The following is a 19,919-nucleotide window of genomic DNA, read 5'->3' on the forward strand; positions in this document are numbered from 1 at the left end:
GGTTTCATAAGTCCACGAAACTGGATGGGTACCCATTGACTAATTATAATTAGTTGGAATCTCGAAATTCGTCGGTTAATCAGTGCGACGGCGATCATCTCGATATTATAGCTCGATTAATTCACAAGTTCGTCAGTGTTGCGACGGCAACACCGAAGGTCGAACGTCCCTGGCCATCCCTTGAGCAATTAAGCAATATACCTGCGACAGTAAAAAATGCAGCCGAACGAAAATACCCTTCGACCCGACGAACGGACAACACGACTCATAAATTCCATATTTCACAAAACGGAAAAATTACAACCCGAACTTTCGAACAGTTTCCCACTCCTCATTTCAAGTCCCTTCCGACACACCTATCTCCAATCAAAAACGCTTCATTTCCTCCACCAAAACCCACCATCCACCAATCAACAAAAATACCGAGGTGACAAGCGGAAAGGCACCTAGAACGTTACGCAGAACTGTTAGAACTCCCAGAACTCGTAGAACTCTAAGAACGCATATAGAACGCAAATAACGCATCGCTAAGACCATAGCTGTACTGTAATATTTGAGTGTACATAAAAGCAACCAGCGACTTCGTTCAACTTAATTCCATTTGGAAACAATCGCGCATATACAGTCAGTTTATCAATTCGGATTTCATTTCGTGGACGCACGGGCGCACGATCTATAAATTTCCTTACTTGCATGGATCCACTGATTCACGAATCGCCAGAGAAGCGCAAAAGAGTCGCCACTGGTCCATCAATTTACAAATAATTATCACGATCTATAGAGTCGTTGTGTCATAAATCGACGAATTTATCAATTTGAAGTTAATTTCGTGGGTTCGTAGAAACCTGGTCCCCAAATCCAGCAAAGTCTCTGCACCAGCACATCAATAAATCTTCGTAAAAGTAGATCATAACACTGGATGACTTGACTACTCGTTTTTCCATAGATTACGATCTACGACGAACAATCGTATCGGTAGTGAACAAACGTATCTGATCGATTATTGGAAGATAACGATAGTCAGAGATACACGCACACGTCACCGATAAGAGCATCGATATCGTTTTGTTCTCGAGAGGAATTTACTACGTACACACATTCATTCCGAAGCCTCTGTTATCTTTATGGAACGACACATTTACAGTCTCGCAAAAAAACTGTGTTTCCTTGTTCGACATTCCCAAGTATGCACTTAAAATATTGAAAAAGTATCACGTCGTCACGCCATACTTTTTTTTACAACGAAATGGAAGAAACCTCTTCTCACGGTGACGACTAATCGCTAAGATCCATTAAACCAATTGCCATTTTCCGATTATTTATTGTCGAGCTTTAATAAATGAAGGCACGAATAAATTCAACGTTTTCTCGTTCGACTTTAACATGAATTATGAATTGGTTGGTCGATGAATTTATGGACACGATTATGGGATTCGACGGAGTTATATTTAAATCGGTAACTCGATCGATTTAAGCATTTACAACTTGCGTTTATCAATTCGCGGATCTATGGATCCGCGCAAATAATTGATTAACTGGACGGGTTTATGAATTGGGCTTCTGGATCTGCGTATTGATGTGTGTATTGAAGTGTGTATTGATCGACTGATGTTTTATTGATTCGCGGATCAATACAGATATTTAATAACTCGATAATTTCACGGAATTGCGGTCCACGGTTCAACGAAATTAATTCCGAATTCTCTTCGCGAATTTGATGAGTCAACAATCATTTATTGACAATCAGACTGGATATCTTTATGCGTAATGTTCGTACGTTATTCTATAAGAACCAGCCTTTACAAGCCTCCGTGAAAATGAACTAAAAATACTACTAGTTGCTGATTTTCATGTTTGCGCTTTACGTATCTGCACATGTTATAAATGCATAAAGATCTGCAGTCGGCTGGCAATCGTCAACCCAATCAACCCACAAATGCACTGATTCGCATGAACCTACAAAACATCCCCATCAATTGTCATTCGATAATGCAGCAAATTTACGATTCTATAGATCGTTCGGAAAAAAATCGTTTCACAAAAATTACATTCAACAAAAATTACATCCATCGGGCTGTCATTTGCAATGACACCGGATCAATATCACTCGACAAAAGATTGTATGTATGAATCATGTATCTATGATTGTGTCCCAAGATCGAGTCTCGATCGCGACAGCATGAACCTACAAAACATCCCCATCAATTGTCATTCGATAATGCAACAAATTTACGATTCTATAGATCGTTTGGAAAAAAATCGTTTCACAAAAATTACATCCATCGGGCTGTCATTTGCAATGACACCGGATCAATATCACTCGACAAAAGATTGTATGTATGAATCATGTATGTACGATTGTGTCCCAAGATCGAGTCTCGATCGCGACAGTATGGACAGTGGCTCGATCGGTATCCGGAATGCGATTTACATCGTCCCGCGGGAGAAACCGCTTTTCTGCGAGCGAGACGAGCTCTGGTACGACACCCGATACACGTCGCGAACGCTGTTAGGCCTGAAACGAAGGGAAAAGTTGTCGGCTAGAGAGTGGTTGTTGCACTTCCTTTCTCCGACATCGGCGGCGGCGTCTCGGCGAGCCTCGACGCCCGTGTCTATCGTAATCATCGGAATTCACCGGGTCGTTAGCTGCAAAATCGTTCGACAACGATTAGTCGGCGCGCAATTGAGAAATAACAACGGCACCGATAACGGAACACGTCTCTGCACGATGGCTTCGAAAAGTATTTCGACATGCCGAAGATTTCCCAAACGTTGATTCAAGCTTTTGTGCAGTTGCTAGCTCGATGTCACCGTTTTAGCTGTCCGCTGGTGATTTTCTTCTGGGATTTTCATGCCTTCAACAATTTTCTTTCTGGATGAAATTAATGTAAATTTAAAGGGTAAAGTTTCCCCTTTGCAATGATACCCCAGAACTAGATCTACGATTTGTTTTAGGCGTTTCACGAAACTTTGAATGCTAACTATGTGATAATTTAAGACGCGTTGCGACAACTTAGAATGCCTAAACTGGGCCTGTGTTTTTGACTGTAAAATGGTAAAACGTAATCATACTTCAAGTTTTGAGGGTCCGTTGTAAAGATAAGACTCCAATCTTTCGATCGGTGTCAATTTCGGTGAAGAAGAAAATATTTTGATGATTTTGGAGAAGTTTCAATTTGAGGCATTTACGAGGCAAAACATGTCTTCAGTTTCTCGGCTGTTATATCGTACAGCAAAATTCTTGTTATAAACGAATGACGGGTTCTGAAAGTAGACGTTCTAGGCTTTAAAATCAGATCAGATTCATTGTGGCATTATTCTTTTTTACGAAGTTATAGTAGTGTAAAGTTGTCGAAAATTTGGACTTCGGTGTTCGATCTTTTGGAGCCGACGTATGCATAGGTATGACGCAAGTAAGCACAGTGCCACAGTTCATTGCAACACTCATCGATCGAGCGTATATCGAGGCTTGACCATCGAGGAAATTTACCAAGCAAATTTTATCGGGCCGCGATACGTGAATTTTTGAAAGGGAAAAGTTGATCGCTGGTGAGTTTATAATTATTATTTGGCGATAAGGAGACTGATAAGGAGATTTTCACGTCACTGATACAGACGCAACGAAGCACGGTAGATCACTATCAATACTAGATAATCTTGTCATTGAACCAGAGGAAAAAATTTGAATTAATCGACATAGGATTTCTCACCTAAGATTTGACATGTACATAGCTAAATTCCGGATCTCTTATTTTGATGCATATTTCATTTGAATCTGCGATAGAGATATCTACATAAAGAAATAAACAAATGCTTTCTGATCTTCTTAACATTCGTATGAAAATATAATCGGATACAGATAACTGTGAAGTTTCAAATTATCATTACTTTAAAACTGGAAATGATTTATTTGATGTTTCAGTGATCTGCATATTAATAACTAAAGTATAATAAGTAGTATAATAAGTAGTATATAATAACTAAAATATAATAACTAGTATAATAACTATAGTATGATAACTAGTATAATAAGTAAAATATAATAACTAGTATAATATCTATAGTATGATAACTTGTATAATAACTAAAATATAATAACTAGTATAATAACTAAAATACAATAATTAGTATAATAACTAATATAATAACTGGTATGATAATTAAAGTATGATAACTAGTATAATGACTAGTATAATAACTAAAGTATGATAAGTAAAATATAATAACTAGTATAATAATTAAAGTATAATAACTATAGTATGATAACTTGTATAATAACTAAAATATAATAACTAGTATAATAACTAAAATACAATAACTAGTATAATAACTAATATAATAACTGGTATAATAATTAAAGTATGATAACTAGTATAATGACTAGTATAATAACTAAAGTATAATAACTAGTATAATAACTAGTACAATAACTAAAGTATGATAAGTAAAATATAATAACTAGTATAATAATTAAAGTATAATAACTAGTATAATAACCACTAAAATAAAAAGTATAAATTTTAAACTATTAAATTTGCTCGATTATAATTTTCGGCAAATTCACAAGTCGTAAACATACGTATACAAGATGGCCGCAGCTTCGTAAAGAAATTTCGCTTTCTACACGGACTGAAAGTGATGCACTCGAGATTGCTGTGTCTCGTTATCATTACAGTCCGTTGATCTAACGATCTACGATGACTGTAGAAAAAGAAACCCGAGGAATTACTTGAATAAAAAAAGAGCAGTTTCACGCGGTGCTGTTTCTGCTGAAGTAAAATGATTAATCTGGCGTCCGAACACTTTTCTTTTCAGACTCATCCTTCTGTTTCGAACGACAAAACATCGAAGATGGTGTTCATCTTCTGCGCATCAAACATCGTACTGTACAAATATCCTTAATTACACTGCGCATACTTGCACATTTACAACGTGCATAAACCTACGGATGAATTTCAAAACGCAGGATCATGCACGGAATTCGATGCAATGTTGTTTCATTTCTAATAAAATAAAATCTTCAACTTTCGGAAATTGTTGTGCCTCGACCGTAAAAACTACATAGATATTCTTTATGTGAAACGACTCTATGAACACTTTCAAATGCAACAATATGTTTTTCACAGCATCGACGATGTTTAAATAACTGTACAAAATATTCAAAAACAACAACACTTTTACTTTGTTAGGCACTTTTCAACTTCGACGAGTTTTACAGCTCAAACAATAAAAGCTGTGACAATGTTTTCTATCTGGAATGATTCTACAGGCTCTCCTAAATGCAATCATATAAACTTTTACGACGTGACGAACGTTTATATACGTGTAAACAATATCTGAAGCGAAAGAGGACCACCGATCGACAGCACATTTACCTAGAAACTTTTCTGCAAGGACTCCGGTCGATTTTGAGAAAGTGCAACGGCAAAACAGAGGAGTTACCTCGTCCTCGCGGACAAGATAATCCGTCGGTGCACTACCGTTAATATTTACAAGCGTAATTGCACGTTCAGCACGACACCGACTGATGGACGGCCGTGAAAAATTCGTGGCGGTAAGATACGAATCGTTCGTGTATTAGCCTGTGTCTCTCGTTGTCACGGCGAGCCTAGACATTGACCTCGAAAGCGAGGTGATCGCGGCGAGTTCGCCTGCCGAGAAGAAAGTACAGGCCAGCATCCGACCAGCGTGCAACGCGCATTTAATTGCAGGAAAAGCCAGCCGAGCGGCTCGGCTCGATCGGCACGTGTTGTACGCTGGCACTGGCATTGAATCGAAACGGCACTCGTAACAACCATAATTTCGTCGTTCTTATCTTTAAAATGGCGAATAGCGACCTCAAACATTCCCACAATGTCAGAGTCACTTGAATAATGAAAACGAAACTAGAAAGATAAAATTTACCACTGGAAATATCAGTTGAACTCGTTTGTACGCTAAAAATCCTAGTAACATTCGGATTGGTTAATAATTTATAGTAACAGAGTTGCGACAATAGGACACCTGCACTTGATTTTATTTCATTTATATCGATGATTTTTTTCCCCGATTCGTTTACATTTTCCAACGAATAGGTCTAGGACTGTCTTCGCTTTTGTTATCGCACAATTCATAGAGATATAAATTATAAATTTCAAACATTTCGTATGCGACCATACTGCGGATATCTATGAGAGATAAAAATTGTCGACGATAAGTAAAGCACACGGTAGCTACATAAATATTTATTTCGTTTCTTAAGTATTCCAATGAGTTGAGAATTCTCTCCAATTGTCGTTCAACATGTAAACAGAAATGGACAATTTGAGAACAGGAAATACGATTATTCGAGCCTCGCGGCATTTTTATTTACATGTTCAGTAACAATTGGAGAAGATTTAATGTAGTAGAATGTTCCAGTGCTCCGCGCTTAGTTAGGTCATTTCTGTCGTAATTGCATAAAGTCCGCAGTTATATAACATATAAACATATAAATAAGACTCTGTCGGAGTTTTCATCGGTATTAGCCTAGTTTCGATCAATAAATCAATTAAAGCTTCCAAATTTTCAAAATCCTTGTTTTTATCTTTTCCGTATTCAAAAGGCAAGCGTATGCAAATTGACATAATATAAATGTTAACACTATGCCGTCCGCAGATCTTAGATATGATTCTTGACGCCGGCATAATAGCTTGGAAATTTTAGATTTAAAAAAAAATTTCGAAGATGGCGGTAATATAAATTCCTAAAATTAAGATATGTCATCCAAGAATTTTCGTACTTAATTCTTAGTTAAATAAGCAACAATGCTATAGTTAGTTTGCTGCCTTTTAACACCCAAGAAATATAGTTCAAATGTTATCTCAGTTTTTTAAAATGGCACCAAAGCGGTACCACCGGCATACAATAGATAGTTTCTGCATGGCACCAGCGTGGTGCCACCGGACGGCATAGTGTTAATAATATAAAAATAATAAAAATAATAAAAATAATAAAAATAATAAAAATAATAAAAATAATAAAAATAATAAAAATAATAAAAATAATAAAAATAATAAAAATAATAAAAATAATAAAAATAATAAAAATAATAAAAATAATAAAAATAATAAAAATAATAAAAATAATAAAAATAATAAAAATAATAAAAATAATAAAAATAATAAAAATAATAAAAATAATAAAAATAATAAAAATAATAAAAATAATAAAAATAATAATAAATAATACAGATATAAAAAATATTAAACGTTCAGCAAGAAGTGAGAACCAGAGTATAAAGGAACTCGGAAGAAGAAATTCAATGTTTACTAAACAAGTATCGAGGCAGACCAGAAAATATTATCGAACAGTTTTTAGGGTCCCATTCGCCGTAAGTAACTTTCAATGTCCGACCACCGAGTCGGAACGTTGCAAGTCGGTTATTTAAACAAATTACGTTTTAGATAAGATGTTCTCTGCCCCTGGCTTTCTTGTTCCCAAGCCTCGTCGCGTGCAGAGAGTTTCACTTTCGCTTGACTTCTTCGATCGCCTGCAGAACGATGTAGAAATGTAAATATAAAAATGGCGACCGGTGATCCTGCAGAAGAGAGATCGACGCGATCGAAGGAAGCTGCGGAAGCGAGATCGAAGTGATCGGAAGAAGCTGCGGAAACGGTTCCGTTCGGCCGAGAGGAACGTGAGAGGAGAATAATTGATAGATCGATCGTTAACTGTATAATTGTAACTTAATTATGACCTTTTAGAAAGCATACTTTTTCTTTCCTATGATCACTATTCAGTATCGCCTTCATCGGGAAACGTTAACGCGTTTGCTGGAGGTTCACTTTGTCGATTGAAAAAGCGAGAAATAGAAGCTGATCGTTACGAAAATGGTTTGAGAATGAAAGCGTCCGAGAATTTCGAGGACTGTCAAGATGGCATCGTTGGAGAACAACGAAGTTAGTGTGTGCGTTCAAATGTAATTATTTTGGAGTCGATTGTAAATGTTTGAGCTTCTAATAATTGTTACGATAATCGAAATGTATCTCTGTACGTTAAAGCATAAATATCAAGTAAATTGTTAATACCTACTATAGTATATAATTATGTGTATATAATTATTAGGTCTACCGGAAAGTTCTGTCCGTTTTTGAATTGAAATATAACACAATTTTCATACATTTAATAATATTTATTGTAGAATATACTTTCCATCGTTATTTATGACTTCTTGCCAGCGTGATGGCAACTTCTAAATGCCATTTTTAAAAAATGATTTATTTTTAGAGGCGAAGAACTCAACTAGTGCTTGGTTGACATCAGCTTCAGTTTTGAATTTTTTTTCCTGTAAAAAGTTTTGCAAAGAGAGAAACAAGTGATAATCGGAGGGTGCTAGGTCTGGGGTGTATGATGAATGTGACAGAATTTCCCAGCCTAGCTCTGTGATTTTCTGACGAGTCGCCAAAGCAGCATGTGATCTGGCATTATCATCGGTAGCCATGTTTTCACGATCGCGTCTCGCTTAATAATGACATGAGACATCTTTGTTTCAGTTTATTTAGGAGAGTACATGCGTGTAAATGCAATGATAAAGAGAGATAGTCATATATGTCTCGAATCAACATGTGCATATGAATTGAAACTTGAAGTGACACTATCGGACAGAACTTCCCGGTAGACCTAATATAAGATCGTCGGTCTTGGTTTTGGATTTATGAGGTGATCGTGCCTTGAAATTGTTGCAATTTAATTTATGATATGAAATTACCTTGATACAGAATATTACCTCAATATAAAGTATTATTATAAAATTATACTATAAAATTATCTTCCATTGTCCCATTGAGAGTACGTTTTTCAATCGTACGAAGCTGTTCCTCCTTTTTCCAAAACGAGGGAAACCAGAAAAACCTGTATTTGCTAATCAATACACTACGAAAATATTCTTACAATGTTTCGTCACTGTCCGAGAAGGAAAAAAATGGTTTGTCGAGCAAGTATGCTCAGGCGTGAAACTGTACACACGAAAGTGGATTTCGTAAAACTGGCGTTTCTCTCGGCAAACGTGCAGCGCGAACATTCTGCCCGGCGAAGTAAATTCGCTCTCGTGCCCTAGCTATTGTAATTACCATAACCGGCATTATCGATCAGTCGCGATTCGAGCCGCGAGTTACGTCTGGTCGCCTCGAACACGCATACGCCGTGCCGGAGAAAGTTTCGCCGCGATATAATAATTCGACCGAGATGCAGGAAACGGGAAAAGGTAACAAGAGCAACGAGAGAGCATCGAATCGCAGATAATACCAATTATAACATGAGAGATGGTGGGGTGTGCTAGATAAAGGCGACCGACTTGATACCGTTGACTTTCACACCCACCCCGAGCGTGGGAAATTAACTTGGTAAAAATGATATTTCAGGTGACATGCAGCTATCAAGACGCAATTAACACGTATGCCTTCGATAGATTTGTACCATTGTTTTAATCGCTTTCAGCGCTGCTAATGGAATTGTAGCACCGGCCATTAAAATTCTTAAATAGCCATAACATCTCACGATATATACATTAGTCGCCTGTTTAACCAATCATGCTCTGAATGAACGGAAAAACATAATAGCCGTGTAGGATCACTTGATCGAAAAGAAATTCTTGACAAAAAGGTTGCGGGAGCATATTCGATCTCTCCTCGTAAAAGTCGATGAAGAATACATTATCAGGGGCGGCAACGATAATCGTGGTCAATTAAGGACAATTAGGAACAATTTTCGTTAAAAACTACGATAACCGAGCATTTTCTGCGAAAATAGACGAAAGCTTAATTACATGTATCAGTGGATAAAGGAAACAAAATTTTATGATCACGTGGAATCGAAGGCAAACGATGAGTTAACTCGCTCTGACCGACTCACTAATTAAAACGAGAAAGGGGCAAATATAACCGGTAAACGACGGGTTGGTAACGTTCGTTTCAAAATTTGAATAAGATCTAATAAAGAAAAAGGTGAAGTAAAGTAAAAGAAGTAAAGAATACAGTAAAATATATATATAAATAAAGTAAAAGAATAAAAATTATAATCGAAGGATAAACATTAAATTATTTTTATTTTGATCGCTGTGTTGCGGTTTCAATTTGTCACTAGTTTGTAAGTTAGAAATGAGGAAAAAAGCATAATTCCGTTGGAAAATTGTCGTGTCTGCAACGTAGGTCACATGAAACGCTGCAACTGTTAATTTAACTTTCTTCGTGCAAAGTTTCGAATTTTTTTAAATTGTTGAGCCGCTGAATTTTCTTCGTAGATTATTTCGACTGTATAGAATTTTTTAACAAGGAAAAAAACACTATATCCCTCTTAATAACTCATGGCCTGCTCGTCCTCCTGCAAACACCCACCCACATAGAAAGAGAAAGGAAGCCACTAGGACGCGTCAGATCAACACCCCTGACCTTCCTCTTAACTTCCGTCAAAAGTTCTGATGGAACGCTTCCAAAAAAATGATTTACTGAAACAATTACAGACACCGCGGTTCACGAGATATAATCTTCTGCTATCGAAATTCAACTCTGAATCACTATTAAATTGTTCGAAACGATTTCCGCATTACCAAATCTGTTTGCATTGAATGCATTGCTAAAATACACAGCGCAACTATGTTGCAACAATAAATAATATCAAGGATATTCAACGCTGTCAGCAAAACTGTCTGCAATCTTCGCAAAACAATAAAAATTCTAACAACTGCAGAAAATTCACCTAAACTCCAACAAGACTCGTTCAAGAAATCCACTTCTTCCCATAACCTTTACAATAAACCTCAAGAAATTTCCTACAATCATCAAAACCCCCAGAATAAACTGCTTCAACCTTACTCAAAATCTTCAGAGCAACTTAGCTCATTCCTTGTAGAAGAATCTGTCTCCACCCGTAATCGTGCAAACGTCGGGCACGAAACAACCACGAAGAAACAATGGCTTCATAATATTTATCGAAATTTAGCTGACAAGAGCCCCGAGACAACGAATCGGAGGAGAAAGACAACGTTTTCCTTAGTAACGATATTAATCGTGTACTTACAGGTTCTGTCTAGCACGAAGTCATCGCAAGAACATTGACACCTCTACGTCAAGGACCTCGAAGAAGGCATCGTCGTCGTTCAGAGCGCAGCTTCGTGACGTCCAGCAGCTCCTGGGCGGATTGCGACACGTTTCACCGGCACACGGGGCTAATTACTGTGACGGTGATCAGCATCAGGATGATTTCGAACGAGAAACGCGGCGCCGCGACGATTATTCGACGATCATCGCTGTATTTCACCGGAAAATACAGCGCAGCGATCCTGTTCCAGCTGGCACGAGCGCGGAGGGTGCAGGCGCCGGCCGGCCGCCATCATAGAAATCAATACAACCCTTCAGACCCGGTGCTCATCCACGCAGTTCCCATCTGCTCGCCATCCTTCGCGTTCGCACTCTCTAACCTTGCTTCTCGAATCCTCGTTTCGAATTTTTGTACATGATTTTAGAGGTTCCACGGGGAATTTGGGTCGCCGCTGCCAGTGACTGGGTCCGATTGGACCCGCTGGAAGAGCTTTTTAGTTGGGAGATTGTTAAACTTGCTTTTGGAGTCGCTTCTCGTTTTTTAAATATTAGCGAAAGATGTGGGCGTGAGCTTGTAGCCTTGCTAGAGGAGACCGGGTCCGATTGGACCCGCTGGAACAGCTTTCAAGTTGGGAGATTGTTTAAACTTGCTTTTGGAGTCGCTTTTCGTTTTTTAAATATTAGCGAGAGATGTGGGAATGAGTTTATACCCTTGCTGGCGGAGACCGGGTCCGATTGGACCCGCTGGAACAGTTTTCAAGTTGGGAGATTGTTTAAACTTGCTTTTGGAGTCGCTTCTCGTTTTTTAGATATGAGCGAAACGTATGGGAGTGAATTTGTGGCCTCGAATCTCTTTTTTTGTGCTTTTAGTGGCAATTTTTAGGAGGTCAAATTAGTTGTTAGATATTATTGTTGATTAATGTAAACATCTTGCTTGACTAGTTTTCATGGACATGGTTGAATTTTTTTTCCGATATTAAAGAAGATCGTTAGTGTTTTCTTCTGCATGATTTTAGCGACGATTTGTAAACGATCAGATCAGTTCGAGTTTCGTAGAATTATAAATAATCGTTCATCGATACCGCAGTGATCTCCTTGAATGATATTGTACATTTCTTTTCTGTTTGTATTTATTGGGTTGGCAACTAAGTAATTGCCGATTTGTTCAATGAAATAAACAATTTTTTTTTACTTCGAATGAAGTTTAATCTGTAATGTATTTTCCATTTTGTTCGATGACCTTTTGCCGTCTCTCTGACAACTTGAAAATTCCACGCTCGTAGAAAGTCTGATCCTTTTCGGCCAAAAACTGAGTTAAGTGAGATTTTACAGCGTCATCATCATTAAAAGTTTTACCACGAAGGGAGTTGTCCAGGGATCGAAATAAGTGGTAATCCGATGGCGCGAGATCAGGGCTATACGGTGGGTGTAACATCAATTCCCAACCAATATCCATCAATTTTTGCCGAGTGGACAAAGATGTGTGCGGCCTAGCATTGTTCTGGTGGAAAATGACACCTTTACGATTGACCAATTCTGGTCGCTTTTCCTTGACCGCTGCATTCAATTTGTCCAGTTGCTAACATTCGCGGATAATAAAAAATAACATAATAATAATAATAATAATAATAATTTTATAATATAACATTTACGGATATCATAAAAATGGGAGTGAGTGACATCTATAACTGAAATCGGCAATTACTTAGTTGCCAACCCAATAGAATACAGTTAATTTAAGAGTACCACGAGTCAATGCATTTCCTCGTTTTGCTTTATAAAATTTTCCAAATAGATTGACAAATTGTGTCCTAGACTTTAGAGTCGAAATAGTTTTAGAGAATTACAAATAAGCTGTTCGGTTTAGGCGATTCTAAAATCGCTAATCTGCCGCTTAGAAAATCCTCCGCACATTCCTCCAGGTGAAATTGCTGTACGTAGTGCGTGTTCGATTTCTACGAAATTTCAAGTGAGAGGTTCGATTCCCGTAACGGCTGCGTTTCGAAGTTGAGCGTAGAGAACCCGGGAGAAAAAAACGTGGATCGCTTTGTCGGGACACTTATGAAAATTCGTTTCGGGGAAAAACAGTCCTATATAACTTTCTGGAACACCTCCGTGGTTCCATCTTTTTCTCCGTAGACAGACGGGATTTCTTGTTACAGCTGGTTTCCAGCGCAGCGAAGGCTGTTCGGGCTCTTTCGCAGGCCAATTATCGCAGAAAACGCGCGTGTCGGAAGTCAAAACGGACGGGAAGTCACCGCGAGGATGACCATAACTAGAGGATCCAGACGCGGACAATGAGACGCTACGACAGCACGGCGATCGTAAATCAATCGGCGACCATAAACTCCTCGCGTTCCAAATATACTTTGCTTTATTGCACGCGTTGAAATACCTGGCAAGGTTTAAGCGCCGCAGATTGACTTCCAAGCGGGTCGTTTTGGATAATATACAGTCGTAACGTTCAAACGTTTACACATTCCATGGCAAACGCGTGGAAAACGCTCTGTAGACAAAAGCCAAAAGAACCACTTCGAACATGTAAAAATGGTTTATTTCGCATCTGAATCAGGATGACGAGTGATTTAGTTCAGTTTCAGAAAAAGTTATCGCGTTTTAAAAGGTGTTCGAATGTATTTTACGTCATTGCGGCAAACAATGCAACGGGATTTATAAATTTTTTGTTTTAATGACCTTACTGTTTTACATTCGATTTTATCATTTCGGTCGTAAACGCGTGAACATCCGCTGTTTATTTATGAACAAGCTGCGCGATTAATATGTCACTTTGTTTCCTCGTTCTGGAATTATGCCTTTGTTACTTGTTATTGAGTTGTTTTTCATCGATTAATGTTGACCGCTGCGATAATACGGAGTCGCGTGTAATTTACGCGCCATTGTTCCGCGCACGGGTTTGCAAGTAACGGTAGCACCGAGTGATTTAAATTTGAAAAAAACGTTACGGATCACGTTACGCTTTCTTGAACCACACGTTCCTGGGACCACGCTCCTGTCTACGTATTGTATGCAAGCATGCCTTAGACCCACGATTTTTCTGGCTGAATTCGATTGAATTACAATGTTTCTTCTACGCTCAAACGATCCACGTTCCATTATACGAATAACGGACGTTAAAGAGTTATTGGAAGCACAGCTCGGTCGAATTCCATTTATCCGGAGTTCGCATATTTCGCGGTTTACGAGGCTTGAACGGGTAACGATTCCTTAATACTGCGAATTTTAATTGCTGTGAAAAGATACGACCTTGATTGGTAAGACACCGTGGTCGTTCAAGGCTGTCGCTCACGCGAACGAGCACACTGCATTGTTTAAACAATTTACCGCTGACACCAAAACACTCGAGACTGCAGAATCTGTACAAAAAATTGATATCTTTTCTTAATAATTGTAGCAAGTCACTCCTTCGCCTACTGTTTTCTATCATAATGTCTGCGGTTTAACTATGTAATTATTAACTTATAATTGAATCTGATTTAGCTTGCGATCCATGCGAAAGAAAAAAATATTCGCAGTATTGTCGCCGACTGCGTAAGTCAGCATTCTACATATGCAAGTCGGCATAAATTAAAATTAAAATCGTAACAGCGGCAAATGGAACTTGGGCTCGAGATATTGTTGAATAAAAGCACACAAGAATGTTTAATAACTGTGTCAACGAGTTAATTAAGAAACCTCGTAACCGAAAAACGCGCGATACACGTTGCATCGCCGGACAACTATAGGATATGTGGGTCACGAGTGGCGATGAAACTGGAGCGACACCGTAAACCGAATTCGCAGTGTACCAGATCGAAGCGGCTAGGGCAAATGAAGAGGTGAAGAAGAAGTAGAAGACTCGGACCATCTTGATACTCGAGAAAGGATACGCTCACTCGCTCCGCAACGCGTGAAGCTCGAAGGTGTCCGGTTCTTGCAGCTCGCCTCTGCGAGTTTCACTGATGTTCACGGTCACTCCGTTTCTTGCGCAGAAACCGGGGAAAGCCCACGGATCGCTATTATTGCTAGTCCATAATTAATGAAACATGCGCGCAAGAAGAGCGCTGATCGCGGTCGCGAGAAGCGGTAAGAGTTATCCTCGAGTTAGACGCTTGCGAGCAAGGGATGCTCCGTGTCGCTTCTCGAATTTCGTACTGCAAACAGGAATCACTAGCTTAATTAATTGCATTTAACGCTGTTCTCGTTTCAGGGCTCGGAAGATTCACTCAAAGTATGTATAATAATATAAAATATAAATATAGGTAGGATATAAAATTGCGGATCAGCTTCTGAATTAAAATTGCTTGTAAATAAATTTCAAACTTATCTCGGACACGTTTTACTTTGGATAAAAATGTAAAATTGCACGGAGATCTATATAAATTATAATCTATACAAATTATAATCTAATTATATTCTATATTATTATATATATATATTCTAAATTATAATCTGATTATATTATATAATTCTAATCTTAAATTATAATCTATATAAATTATAATAAATTCTACAAATTTACCTGCTGTCCCTAATCATTGTTTTGTAAATGTACAATTTATATTTACTTGAAAAATTCCACTATCTACAGTTAGGAATCGCCATCTCGGGAAAGGCTGTATCGCAAATTCGAGCAAGGAATCGAATCACCGACTATCCTGAAAATCGAACAATCAATTTTAGCTAAATACGATCAAGGAAACGGAGACAAGGAGAACTTGTTTTATTGAAAGTTCTTCCTTCGACGGCCATTTTCTTCTCGTAGAAAGTTTCTGCTGCACTCGCTCGCTGCATTTTTCGCCACGTGTTACGCAAGCCGTAAAAAGCACCTGGAAAGTATGTAACTGTTTGACGGAAAAACAGAATTACGCAGTAAAGATCACAGTTATTACTGATGTGTACGGATTTGCACAGCCATGGAGAAATGAACGCTGCCTGGAACATTATGAAGAAAGTTGCGCTAATGACAACGTCCATTAATTTTCCAAACATCCGGTGACGGATACACACCATGAAAACCTTTAGTCACGTTTCACAGATGTGAGACTTCCAGTGGTCAATCGCATCTGGCGGGCCTCCTTCGAATCACCGTTGCATCGACATTCCCACATTTATTTGTCGGTGAGATTAATTTATCTGCGATCTCGTTTCGTTAGGACAACAAGATCTAAACTTAAATGATCTAATCTTTCTTGAACTTATTTTTAAAAGTATAGTTCCCGAACTTCGAACTCCGTACTGTAACCCTTTGCACTTTGACTTTTGCACTAATAGTTTACTTTCATGATTCGCATTATATTCATGAATAAATTACGTGGAAAATTACGTAATCACAAGGTACGTAGAATAATGACAGTATTTCTAGTTCTAGTTAGGTTGCAAAGTTACGTACGGGATCGTTACAGCAAATTCTGAAATAAAAGAAAGAAAATATAATACTTTGGTGCGCGAAGGATTAAACGTAAACTTTACTTAACACGTTCCGTGCCACGTGTACCATCCATGGTACACGCTTGCATGTTTACTTAGTGAACTGAACAAATTGTTTACAAGAAATTTAGAACCGAAGAATCAATTTCCACCGCAAGAATGGGCGTTGATAAGTTTTTGTTACGTTGTTATGTGTACGAGAATTAATAATTGCACGTAATACATCAAGTTTTAGTAAAATATCAAAGTGTGAAGATTCGAGTAAAAAAAGCTCGGCACGGAACGTGTTAAACTTGTCTAGGAATGCATTGACTGAAACTTACTTCAACAAGGATTTATCGAAACCTGTTCAAACAAAAATTTTATTTCAAGTAGTACACGCTGAAACAAGAATTTATTAAATGTTTACCGAAGGATGATCTTGTGTGCGAAAGAACTCGCTCAAACTGACATACAAAATAAACACTAAAAAACTTGCTGAATCAAGAATTTACTTATCTAATCAAGTATACCTAGAGGAAACCTGCTAAGAAGACAACTTCAACTTCTCAAAAAAACCACTTTAAAATAGAACGCGAATGAACGTCGGGAGTAGCATATACAGCCATAAGTCATAATCCGATCGTTCCGACTTTTCCCGATGGACAGTCCAGCAACCGGTTTCGAACTGCAACATTCGCTATAGAAAAATGTAGCAGGAAGAAACAAGATCACTATTCGCAAGGTAACAAAACTGAGCACCAAAGACAGAAGGTAACGCTCTTTAAAATCGTTGACGCCGCTTTGCGAGCATTTCTTGCGCGGGCTGCCGATTTCACCTTGGTCGCCGTCGAACCGATACCGATTTCCGGTTTCTACGAGCACGTGAAAAAAGTACGAACGCCGGCGGCGAAATTGTTTCCCTGGAAAAAAGAGGCTTGTGCATGTTTAAACACGTGGCATTGCGTCGCGGCCGAGGGAAGCTTAAATAGGACAAGATACACGACAGCAGGAGGAGACTTTCTATCCATCAACGTGAATTTTTTCGCGAGGTGTAACCGTTCGCGGTTTGTCCTTCCGCCTACGCAACCGTGGATGTCCCAAAGGTGTCTTTGGATGTCTTTGCAACCTGTCGTGACCGATGAACTATGTAGTACAAATGTGCAATTCAATGTTTAAAGCGAACCACTTTGAATCATCCAAATTTGTTAAATAAATCATCGATCGCACGGTGTGCAACCTCTCTTTATTAATTAACTGTTTAATTTCTTTTTCATTCGTTCTTGTCTCAAATTATTCTAAAATGTCTGAAGATAATGTTTCGTTTTTGAATGTTAATATTTGAAGTTGTTATACACACGTGCTTTCATTTTGTCTTGTCGTGTCGAATATTAACAACAATGTTGATCTTTCCAAGTGAAATTAAATAGAAATTGAATTGGATTTCCCTTATCGTAACTTAATACATTGTGTTCTCAGATGATGTATAGAGGGTGTCCCAAAATTATTGTACAAAAGGGAAATGAGGGGTTCCTGAGGTCATTTGGAATAACTTTTTCCTTTGCGAAAATGCAATCCGCGGCTTCGTTTACGAGTTATTAACGAAAAACACTGGCCAATGAGAGGCGAGATCAGCTGGCGCGAGGCGGCCGAGCCAACGCGCGATCGAGGCTTAGTTTCGCTCATTGGCTCGGCCGTCTCGCGCCAGCTAATCTCGCCTCTCATTGGTCACTGCTTTTCGTTAATAACTCACAAACGAAGCCGCGGATTGCATTTTCGCTAAGGAAAAAGTTATTCCAAATTACCTCAGGAACCCCTCATTTCCCGCTTGTACAATGATTTTGATACATCCTATAGGATAAAGTCGCAGTTGCAATGTGAAACTGAGCTGAAGCTCTGTGCATCTTTTTATCTCGCGGCGTCAATTTCATTTTATGCAACGCGTACTGTTGCTAGCCGCAAAAGTGACAAATGGTCGAAGCCAGTGGCTCATGAAACCGATGGGTGGTCGCAGAAAATCGAGTAACAAAAAGTAGAATCGAAAGTGCACGAACTAGACGAGTTGCCGATTGCAAGATCGTCGTATTACGGTATTTACATCGAATTGAAACACGATCGACCTCTATGATACACATAAGCGAGAATTAAGACAAACGGCATGAACCTCGATACAAATCACCTAACGGGGACACACGCGCGCATGATTAAGTATCTTCGAGTCGTTGATAACCTTCATCGGAACGTTTGATCGACGACGGTGAGCATGATAATTCGCGCAGTTCAACAGGCAGCTGAATGCCGGGGATTCTCTTGGTTTTAATCAAACCAGGAAATTCCGACTTATCTACGATCACGTCCATACGTATGGCTCATTAAGGAGGATGTTGTTAATTTCAGCCGGTGGCTCGAATCGGCCCACTATGTGTTCACGGTTCAATTAATAAATCTCATTGAAACAAGATCTAAACGATAGTTAACGTGTTCAGGATTCTCAGTGTTCTAACGTGACTTAGCATTACAAAGTAGCTTTTTCGCTGTAAATTACGGTGCAAAGAATATTATCATAACAGGATAATCGATCCTTGTGTGAAACTATGCGAAATCTCTATTTACGATCTAACTACTTTGCAATTAGGAAATAATATGGAACGCGGCAGATATAATGCGTGCGTTCTAGTTTTTGCTTCTGAAAAATCTCTAGTTCTTCTGAATACGTATTATTCAACAAATTTGTTGTCAAGAATAAAATATTTGATTCTCAGGAACAAATGTACGATCTCTTTATATACAGTAGCGGACATATTATATAATATATATAAGATCACTTGAAAAAACGGTATAACCTTTTTTATGTCTCAACTAAATAACTTGAATTTTTTTTAGATGATAGAAGGACCAGTCCAATAAACAATGGCTCTAATACCTTTTTAAAATTTTGCGATTATTCGAAATGACAAAAAAATTAAAAATCTCATATTTTCCAACTTTTTTATCTGAGCCTATTCTTACAGCTCCTGTCAAGATCAACCAATATCGATGAAATTTTCAGCATGCATGTAATTTACCGAGATCTACAAAATGCATTTTTTAAATTTTCGTTATAGAGTCAAATCACAAAGTTGAAAAACATGAGGTTTTTACTTTTTTTTCTCATTCCAGGTAATAGCAACATTTAAAAAAAGTATTGGAATCATTGTCTAATAAACTGATCGATCTATCACCTAAAAAATGTTCAAGTCATTTAGTCCAGTTTTAAAAGTGGTCTTTTCAAGTGGTCTTAAATATATGTCCGCTACTGTATCTATGTAAAAATGATCATCGATTAATTATTTCAAAAACCAATCTTACGATACGAAGCAAATGCAATTGTAATCATTGTTTACGTCTAGATTCTATGACAGTAAGTACAAAAATCGATTGCAGATAAGTGCAGATAGCCATTTTGACAGGCAATGGTCG

General features: G+C 38.1%; 2 long non-coding RNA genes across 2 annotated transcripts; one reads left to right on the top strand and one right to left on the bottom strand.

The window, feature by feature from the left end:
• Window positions 1-7,075: 7,075 nt before the first annotated feature.
• Window positions 7,076-8,141, top strand: LOC117227911 (uncharacterized). The gene is made up of 2 exons (XR_004492187.2): window positions 7,076-7,351; window positions 7,425-8,141. It is a non-coding gene; the product is annotated as an uncharacterized LOC117227911 (long non-coding RNA).
• A 4,532-nt stretch (window positions 8,142-12,673) lies between these two features.
• LOC143260006 (uncharacterized) lies at window positions 12,674-19,665 on the bottom strand. The gene is made up of 2 exons (XR_013034090.1): window positions 16,062-19,665; window positions 12,674-15,986 (listed from the first exon to the last, which is right to left on the bottom strand). It is a non-coding gene; the product is annotated as an uncharacterized LOC143260006 (long non-coding RNA).
• Between the last annotated feature and the right edge of the window lie 254 nt (window positions 19,666-19,919).

This window comes from Megalopta genalis, chromosome 9 (assembly GCF_051020955.1).
Source record: "Megalopta genalis isolate 19385.01 chromosome 9, iyMegGena1_principal, whole genome shotgun sequence".
Classification (NCBI taxonomy): Eukaryota; Metazoa; Arthropoda; class Insecta; order Hymenoptera; family Halictidae; genus Megalopta; species Megalopta genalis.